This window comes from Apteryx mantelli, chromosome 16, assembly GCF_036417845.1.
Source record: "Apteryx mantelli isolate bAptMan1 chromosome 16, bAptMan1.hap1, whole genome shotgun sequence".
NCBI lineage: Eukaryota > Metazoa > Chordata > Aves > Apterygiformes > Apterygidae > Apteryx > Apteryx mantelli.
Window position 1 is genome coordinate 14,435,410 of NC_089993.1, and position 10,155 is coordinate 14,445,564.

Sequence of the window (10,155 nt, forward strand, 5' to 3'; positions counted from 1 at the left end):
GCCCTTCCTAACATAGCATCCCTGGGTAGGTAGGACAACTGCGGTGGCCGGGGCACCCCAGGGGCTGGTGTCCTCGCCCTTCTGGGCTGGTCGAGGTGGGACCGACGTACAGGACGGCCTGCGGCCAGGCTTGCTGGGCTCGTTTGCCAGAAGCACTCACACCTCAAGAAACTCTGCTCTTGGGGCAAAGTAGAGCCGGGATCAGAGCAGGTCTGAACTAGACAGCATGAAGCTCTTGCAGGTGCCTGGTTTACAAGCTCGTTTTTTCCCTTGCCTTTCCGGGTGCTAAGGACTGTTTACATAATGGGCGCATGCACGGTGTCACTGCTCTTACAAACATCGAATCTTGTAAATAAATGGGGGGATCTAACCTTCTTTTCCTCCTCTCTTCCATTATTTTCTCAGGCATTCCTAAAGCGTTTTGCTCCAATCCACTGTGGTCACATCGTGCTGCTGACAGGGTCAACATCTCACCACGGTTTACGCAGCAGCAGAGCTCCCGTGAAAGGCAGCTTTGTTAAGGACAACTGGCTTTGACCCTGATGACATATACGGCTGTCAGAGCCGCCGTGTTTCTCAGGGATGGGCCCGAGGTTGTGCACAGGCCACCTTTCTCTCCCTGGGAGGAGCTGCTTGAACCTCAACCAGGCAATGCGACTTGTAAAGGAAGCGCCTCTGCCCACGACATTGTGGCAAAATATTCTCCGAGTCTCTTCCTTTGCTAAGCCATGGCACTGTCAGTGTCTGGTGACCAGAACATGAGCCCTGTTGCATTTGGCGTCTTTCTCAAAGCCTCAGCTACTAAAAGCATTTAATTATTTGAGCATTTTAACCTTCCATCAGAAGAAACAAAACACAACACAGCGCAACTGTTTAGCTCTGACAACTTTGGAGAAAAGTTTGAAAACATAACCCGGGCAACCCTGGAAGGCACCAAAGGCAAGTAGAAAGATTGCCAAGCTCTATATTTCATTCTTAGGTATTTTGGTCTTAAAGCCAACCTCCTGCTTTTACAGGCCCTGACACCATTTTTGCACATGCAGAGGCATTAATGGCTTAGCTGCGCATTATCTTTGAGAAAAAAATCATTTACCAGATATTAGCTCTCTCTGGATAGTAATGGACCAGTGAAGAAAAATGTGTTTTGTTTAAGTGTTCATTACTATTGCAAGTTTCATTTGCTTTAAAACAACTTGCATATTAAGTAGCAATAATGTAAGCCTCATTAAGGGCTGCCCATATGTCTGGCAACAAAAGGACATGTATGTCTAGTACTGTGAAAAAGACAAAAGTTTTCAATGGTAAGCTGTCCCCAACCTTTCCCACTAGTGATCCCACTTTTAATTATCTGCCCAAGCTCCTCAGCCATTTGGAGATTTCCATTTCTGGCACATGATTTCAGTCACTCACCATCTACAGTCACTCATCCTCTGCCTGAGGAATAACTGCTCGCATACCTTTCCGTGTGTCAAGTGGCATATATTTCCCAGTAAGAGTAAAATAGGCTACTGGTGTCCATTAGTAAATTGGACTACTAGCGAAATAAAGTGCTATTCAAGGAAGGTGAGTAAATGGATCAAAATCTAGTACTTAAGGAGGCATTCATCCCACTACAAACGAAGAGGAAGGTTCTGCTCAGTTGTGCTGCAGAGATGGGAGGAAAGACCCAGAGGCCAAGCCTTCTAGTCCGGTAATATGTATGATGTTATGGGGAAAGGGGTGCTGGAGAATTAAACGTGAATTTGCAAATCTGCATTTGTACATTTGAAAACATAAACTTGCAAATGTAAAATTGCATGTAAAGATGTAGATTTTTAAGTGTGATGAACATTGAGAGGCATGTGCACATTTGGCTCTGAGTGAAAAATTCAAGTTTTTGTGTATTTATAGTCACAACCCAATCAATAATGGAAGAATTTCAGCCAGAATTGTAAGATGTGTTGTATTTTTCATGCCCCTAAGCTATGAATTGGTATTTCTTACAATCTATAATACAAGAGAACTTTAATTTCTTCCAAGCAAGCATTTTTATGAAGTTAGGGGAATAAAAATTCTGACCTTGAAACACAGTCATACTAATAGTAATAAACAACAAAATATGTACGATTCAGTTTATCATTATGACTCAGTTAGATGAGATTAGATAATCATGCAGCTTAATTTCCAAACATCTCTGTGCTGCTATTGTTTGTTTATTTGTAGCTCTGGCAGACTAGCCTCAAAAGGATGAAAAACAAGATTAAGGATTTATTTACATTTTCCTTAAATATCAGCAGCATTATGCTGCAGATGATTTTTTTAATCACCTATTAAATTCTGTGCAGATAACGTCTGATTTTACCCACACTCATACAAATCAAGAGGAACCATGCTAATGCATAAAACAGCCATAAACGAAGGCAGACCAAGGCTTCAAGATCCCTGGGCACCCCAAATTGCTCCTGACTTTCCTGGCTGCCCAGAGGCTGCCTAGTCAGCACCTCAGTTCCTACCTCCAAGCGGGGAGGGAAAACTAAAGGCTGAAAACAAAGAAGGTCATTCAGCAGCTGCCTCAATCCTATCTTTATTTTAACCATAACCCCCAAGAAATAAAAGCTGGAAAGACTTATTAGGTCATCCTAGTCAACTGCCTGCCAAAGCAGGAATACGGTCTGTAGTATTTTCTTGAGGGCTTTTGTCCAGCTTAAGTTTAAATGATTCGAGTAATGGGGATTCCACGATCGACCAGACTTCACTGTTTGGAAAAACATGCTGACAGCCAGCTTACATTTTCTTCTGCTCATTTTCTTGCTATTCCTCCTCGCAGAGCTGCCTTGAACCAACCTACACAACTTTTCCGGTGTTTCTGGAGCAGATTTGCTGTTCCTGCTGAGCTGTGGGCAGCACAGGGCCGAGGGGACAGATTTACTCCCCGCGAAGAAGTCAGCGCAGCTTTAAGCCCAAGTCTCCTAGATCTTGGGAATATTTGCTCCCTGGCTTGGCTGCTGGCATAAAATACCGCAGTCTCAGGGCTTTCGTGCTCACTCCTGACTGCGCGTGCCGACAGCTGGGGAGAGCTGGAGCACCAAGACATCCCAGATGTTTTGCTCTGCAGAAAGCGCCTTATGCGGGAGGTGAAGACAGCAGCGCCCCGTGACCTGTTAGTGCTTCCACAACAAACAACCGAAAGACGCTCCTATGCAGACGAATTTTTTCCGGGAAGCAATTATCCTGCTTTTAAGGCAGCTCTGTGTCGGTTTAAAGCAGCAACCGGTGAACTTAAACCAGATACTCTGACCCGCTGAGGTGTTGCCATGTCGCTGTTGACAGAGGAATTAGACTCCTCCCTGGAGCTTTTACTCAAGCTGAGCAGGCTCCTTCGGAGCATCCCTCCGCTATACATCCCTCCCGCCCCCGCGGACGTCCTCCCCACGGCCCGACGGCGCCTTCGCTCCCGGCCCGCTCCGGGGAAGCGCGTGCCTCCGCAGCCGCGGACCGTCCCTTCAATTACAGCTCCCTGGTAATGCCGGCACATTAGTTCCACTTATCTTTGGCTAATAGTTCAGCTTATATTCAAACAGCCATTAACATAAAATCAACACAGCAATTTCATATGAATTCTCATATCATTAATCCATTTAAAGTGGATACACAGTTCACACTCCAAATTCACTTAATTATTGACTTAATAACATTTAAGGAGGTCATGGTCTTTGGCACCACTGGAATGGCATTTCCCCCCCCCCCCCGGCTTTTATAGATTTTTTTGTGGAAGTTAACGTTGTGAGGCTTGTGTAACGCTCGGAGGTGCGTTATCGCAGTGAGAAATCCCCAATTAATTGTAGGTTAAGTCTAGCGAGGAGCAACCTCTCAGAGCGCTACATTTTTGCTGGTTGGTTGGACTAAATAAGAGCATTTGTAGAAAGAGGAGAAATGTCCATGCTAAGCTGCAAAAAACAGACCCCGTCTGTCCAACCGCCTCGACGGGAGGCAGCCCCGAGTCCCACCAGCAGCGGGGTCTCCCCTTTGGCCCCCCGCGCCGGTGTCGCAGCATTGGGAAGTGCTCGCTTTTGCCCCAGTAGCGCTTGCCGCTCGGTCTGCAGCCGCGAGTGCTACGCCGACAGAGAGGTAATTACATCTTTCTCCGCGTCTGGTATAATTAGCTGTCTATCTCTGGCATGGACAGTGATATCATGATAATTTCTAGGCTTTATGCACAAAATTAATAGTTGCATCAAAATGGGCTAAAAAGGAGTCTGTTTTCCTCCATAATTCGATTCAACACTTCTTTCCTCCTCTTCCCCTCTCCTGTCTCTTCTTGTCAGTCATCCATGGGGAATAACACTGTTTGCACTTCAGCCTCTGTTATGGAGCAAAAGCAATCAGCAAGCAGTGGGCTTTGCAGTTTGCTTTGAAAAATGTCAGGCTAGGACTTGTCTGAATCCTCTGATAATTTGTGCTGCAGTCGGAGACCCTTCCCTGAGACTCCTCTTCCTCCAGCCGCGCAGGTGAGACTTGGTGGCACGGCCTCAAAGTCTTCACGTCTTGCAGCACGGGCATATCCCAAATACCACTTCTCCTGGCAGAGACATCAGGGCATGCCAGGGAGCTCTGCTGGCCTCAGTAAAGTCGCAGTAGCATATTGGCAGGGAAACTTCACTCTAATGGACACCAGTGGGGACTAATTGCAGCAGCACGAAGCATTTCTGCTGGAGAAAGGTCATTGGCATCCGTGCTGCTGCGCTGCTGCTGCTGCTTGCGTTTCGCAAAGTGGATGCTTGCAGGATCACATGAGCAGGCATGAGCCCAATTTCATTAGTGTAGTCTTGCCACAGACGTCAATGAAAGCAGAATCACAGTGCTACAGGATATAAGCAAATATTTTCATTCAGATGTTATAGTAAAGAAAAGAGCTGAACAGCCCAGGATACATAACTGCTATTTTGTGTGGTTTCATCTTTCCAGTTTGGCCTTAAGGTATTTTCCACATCTTTCCCACGCTTAATGTCATTCTCCCTTAATTTAGGCACACGGGAATTTCCAGGTAGTGCTTTTTCGCTTGGGACTGCCTTTAAAGAAGGCAGGTGGGTACTTGCCATCTACTTTGCACCCATTTTATTACTTGCTTTGGTATTGCTTTGAGAATAAATCCTGTTTCCTGTTTGGGATTCTAGACCTATTTGTGCCAGTAAAAGTGGTCCTTTCTTGTTTACTGTCTACTGATGCATTTACTTATTTTATAAGGTGGCACTGCAGTCCTACTTTTACTATGCAAAGGCAGTAAAACCAGTATTGAAAGGAGTCTTAAAACCATCCCTGAAATTCTCAGAGCTGTTTCACAAATATTGGCAACTGTCTCCATGTTCTTCCTAGGTTTGCCACAGATTTTTATGATATTGTGTTTTGAAAATGCAGTCTTCATAAAAAAGAGCTTTTCTAGAAAAGGTCCAGAGCCCAGCTTCACACATTATGCACCCTAGCTCTTTCAGAATAGGCAGAAAAAGGGGATTTATGCATTCTTTAGGCCTGTGGCCTCTCTCTCAGTTTTTTGGGAGATGAAGCAATTAAGCCCTTGCCTGTCTCTATCTGCCCGTGCAGTGGTAATCATGACCCGTGGCAATTTGAAGGGAATAACAGAACATGAGCTCAGGACATGGGAAAGTTCACCAAAATACACAGAATATTCCTAAATACTCAGTTCCAAGTCAGGATTTAGAGCAGGCTCACGATAGACCTGATGTTCTCCAGATGCATCAGACAAATTACACCCGTAGTCTGTAGACCGGCAGACCACAGGCGTGCCAGACAGCGCACGTGCTCCCATCATCTGCGGGAAGCTGTAAAGCGCGTCCCAAAAGCTTCGGACTCATCACGTCCCTGCTAAATAGGAGGCTGGTGCACGCACCGTTGACACAAGCAGGGTTTCTGGCCAGGTGGCGGCTCTGCCAACGCTAACAGCCCGGCTGTTCATCCTCAAAGGCTGAACATGGGATGTGTCAAGACAACTGGTGCTGCTAAGTTCAAGCCTCAAGCCAGAGCAGACTCAGCAGTGGAAGTGCAAAGATGCCTCCTTCCCCTCATCGCGCACATCCACTCGCTCCCAGCTGAGTGGTGCGGGCTGGCTGCTTGCAAGCAGCTCTGCTGATGCACATGCCGAAATCAGTGTAGCCTTGAAACAGGATTTAAATGGTTACTACTCCATGGAGGGAATTCTCCTGCCTCTCTGTTCATCTCTGTGTTATACACGAGTTAATATAAATTAACTTGGAGAGCTGCCCTGCTTTGGAGATTCATGTCATATTTCCTGTTGGGCCCCTCGCCATCCTCCTAAATACACACTGAAATGATAGCCGTTGTTCCCAGAATAAATCATATAATAATCAAATCTGTAACAAAGTGATTAAATATTTTCTCCATCTTACCAAGCCCAGCTTTTTGCTGTGGAAAAACAGTCTGAGAGGACAATTTAAGGTTGAGAGACCCCAAATTTAACCCCCTCTCCTCCTTTACAAAGACATTTAGGAGAAAGAAAGGAAGAAACGAAACCAAGCAGCTGTTGGGCTCCATTGGGGTATCTACCAGTGAGACTGAGCCAGCAGGATGTGCCTGTGGATGCCCCTGATATAACCAAGTCCTCTCTACTCTGCTCCCACTTTCTCAGGTGTTGCCTGAGGAGCACTGAGATGCTCAGGAATGCTAATCTTAGAAATAAAAATGATTCCCAACAAGCCCAGCTGTCTAAACTTCTATTGACTTCAGTGGGATGAAGATTTAGAGTCTAATTTTAGACCCGGAAGCCAAGAGAAGGGCTCCTTGAAGCAATATACACTTGTAAGTTGGAGAACAAATGTCAAGATTTGTCTTTATCTCTGGGAAATGCAAGTTACGCAAACATATTCATGCTCACCCTGATTGCGTGTGCACATTGCAAGTATCATAAGGACGTTACAGCAAAATCTGCTTTGTCTTTCTCAAAGAACAAATATGTGCTATAATGTTTATTTCCATATTTGTGTGAACAACATAATCCTGATTACTGTGTTTCCTGAAAGACAGAAATATCCATGTTTGCATTTTTGAATACAGAAGAAAGAGGAAAATGAGGACACATGTTCATAGCAATCACCAAGACAGATTAGGGTTCTATCTGGTACATGTTTTACAGAGATGGACCTGCCTTAATGCCGTGGATTTTCCCTCCCCTCACTTTTTGCAGTTCAGATACAGATTCAGAGCCAACTATTGACACTTTGACCTATTTCTATCTGTACTGAACAAAAAAAAAAAAAAAAAATTCACCAAAAAAAACCCTTTCCAGCCTTCCTTCACAGAACTGAGACTTCACCCTACTTTTGCAAGAATCTCTATCTTTGGTAATTCAGCTCTAACTGAAATCTTCAAATCCTCCCATGATTTTTATCTAGAGCTGTATGGTCTTGAGAGTCCTAATCATTTTCCCATAGATAAATGAGGTACAGAAAGATCAAACTACCTGATCATATTATAAGAAAGTTTGCGTTAATGAAAAGACTTAAAACTATATCCACCAAATCCTTGACAAGTACTCAGACCACCAGAATCTTATTTGTAAGAGCATTTTATTGTAGCCCTAGGACAAGGATAGATATCCTGTTTCATAGATGATATTCAGATACATTTCTGCCCCACATCAGAATAAAACTTCAATATTTTGAAATTCCTTGCAATAGAAATTTTTGATGAACCCAAAGAAACACTCTTTTTTACATGAATTACTCATTTGTTTTTACTTTTGACAGTCTGTAGGGTAGTAGGAAAAATATAATGTGAAATTCCCAAAGCAGGAACTGAAGTATCATGCTTTGGTACTGCAGACATGCAACAGGACTGATACTGTCATAATTCTTCCTTCCTCCTTTTTTCCTCTAGGATTAAGTTTTGAATAAACAACCTGTTTTCACAAGCAGTTTTGATTCTGGTGGAATTCATTCCCTGATGGACAGTTACTCAATCAACATTTATATGAGCAGCTCTACTCTATTGTCAGAGGTACTAATCAAGTGAATCACAATGTCTGCATCTGAGCTATGCAATTCCTGCCCATGTGCCGGAAACTGGAACACAGATTGTGCAACATAGCTGTTTAGGACAAAAAAGACATCTTTGCTTTTTTACTCACAGTCTAAATTTGCCAAGGTCCATGAATTTGGAAGAAGCAACTAAAATAAGGAAGCAGCTGAATGTGCCAAATTGGTACTCCATTCTCCAGGTGAAGAATAATCAGCAAGAATCTCTCATGTTAAGTTACTGAGCTACACAAAGTGGTCATAGGAGCAAATCAAACAAATTGCCCTCACTCTGCCTTTGTTCGCAGACCCGCACATACCGCACAAGGATGGGGTTGCTGTGGTGCTGCTTCCTTTCACTCGCATCTCCTCTTTTTTCTCCTTTGCTCCAACACCAAACCTTTTCTGTGGCAGAGTGGGAAGCGAGGTGTGAGTCAGGCCACCTGCAGCTAGACGTTATCCTAGAAGATGCTGGGCTGTGAACAAGGCTTTCAAACCAAGAGATATTTGCTGCAACACGAAAGGGGAGAGTTTGAAGCAGCTGTACCGTATCTTGATTCTTTTAGAGAGGAGCAGGAATCCCAGTTGATCTTTGGAAGATAAGCAAGGCCCATCCATCAAAATTATACCAGTTCTGCAATGGGGTTTCACAGTACTCGTAAGCTACCTGTGTCTTTTACTGTCAGGTATGTATTTCTGTTCATTTGGGGTTTTGTTGTAGGCTACCACACATTTTGTTATTGACCCCTCCTTTCCCCAAAGCCATAGAAAGTTCCTCCATTTCATGTTTTATTGAGGAGTCATTTTCTACTGGTTTGAGTGGAGGCAGGGAACCTTGGTTTTATGGCTTTGTATTTTTTGTAGGAAAGTTGAGAATAACTTTTCTCAAAATGCCACAGTCATGGTTTGCAATTTCTCAAAGACTATTCTGGTTTAATGGAAGATTTCAGTTTTATCTGAATGAAACTAGAATACAGGTTCTTCTGGTTTGGGTCTTGGATGTAAATAAATGCTCTTCTGAGCAGGTCGCAATACAGAGCTCAAGTCTGAACACCAGAGAAAATACAAAAATAATTCAGCATTGCAATTTTGGTTATGTCATAATGCGTGGTTGGTTTTTTTTCAGTAGTTGCTTTTGCTATACTAATTGGATTAGGATGAAGCTCCCCTTATGCAGCTCAGGAGTCAAAGATGGGATGTAGATTTCTACTTCCAAAGTACCGCATCCAAGGAAACAGCAAACAGAAAAAGACAACACCTACTTGAAAAATAAAAATTGCATACAAACCATTAAGAGTCAGGGTGTGCAATGCAATTTCCATCTGCTTGGATAATGTAAAGATTATACAATGATTATTTTCTTTTCTAGTACAGTCTGCTTCAGCAGAGAACATGGCTCCACCTCAGTACACAGCACATCAGGTGACAGGTTGTACCAACCTCTCTTTCAGGGCGATTCTTCTGACATCCTCATGCTGAATATTCATTGCTGGCCAAGACACACAGCAAAAAAATAGCTGTTTGACCAGCTGTTTGACCAGTTCCCGGGACTGAGAACAAACAATGATCAGAACAAAAAAAGTCATCTTTTGGAGCTAACAAGAAGGAGGTCTGCATGAAAAGTTCCGATCCTACAGAAGAAAAATGCCTTTCTGTAGCTGAAAAGTCACTCCTATTTTTTCAGCTGCATTTGGTTCAGTTTTATATTTGCATTTAAATCGGCACCCTTAGAACAGGGTGGAGTTCAGGTTAAAAAGCCAAGAGTCATTTGAAACCTCATCTTTCTCTATGAGCCAAACTTTTCTTATTTGATACGGCCAGAGAAATGGAAGTGCTTTAGCAGAGTCTTTCATGACTTGCTCCTAACACTTACTGGCTGGTGTGGGTGCTCTTACATCAGTATGAAAGGGCCTGTACCAACAGAGTTTACTCCTCCAAGACTAGGACTGGCTTGCATTAGGAAGGATTTGCTGGTAGAACTAGACCACAAACACCCCTAAGGGAAATACAGCTCACACCCATAAAAGAATTCATTTTTTAGGACAGCTTCAATCAGTTCTATGAGCAAATAAGCTATATCAGCAGCAGGACATTGCTGCTGCATGAGTGTGTCTCCATTACGGCTTTTCTC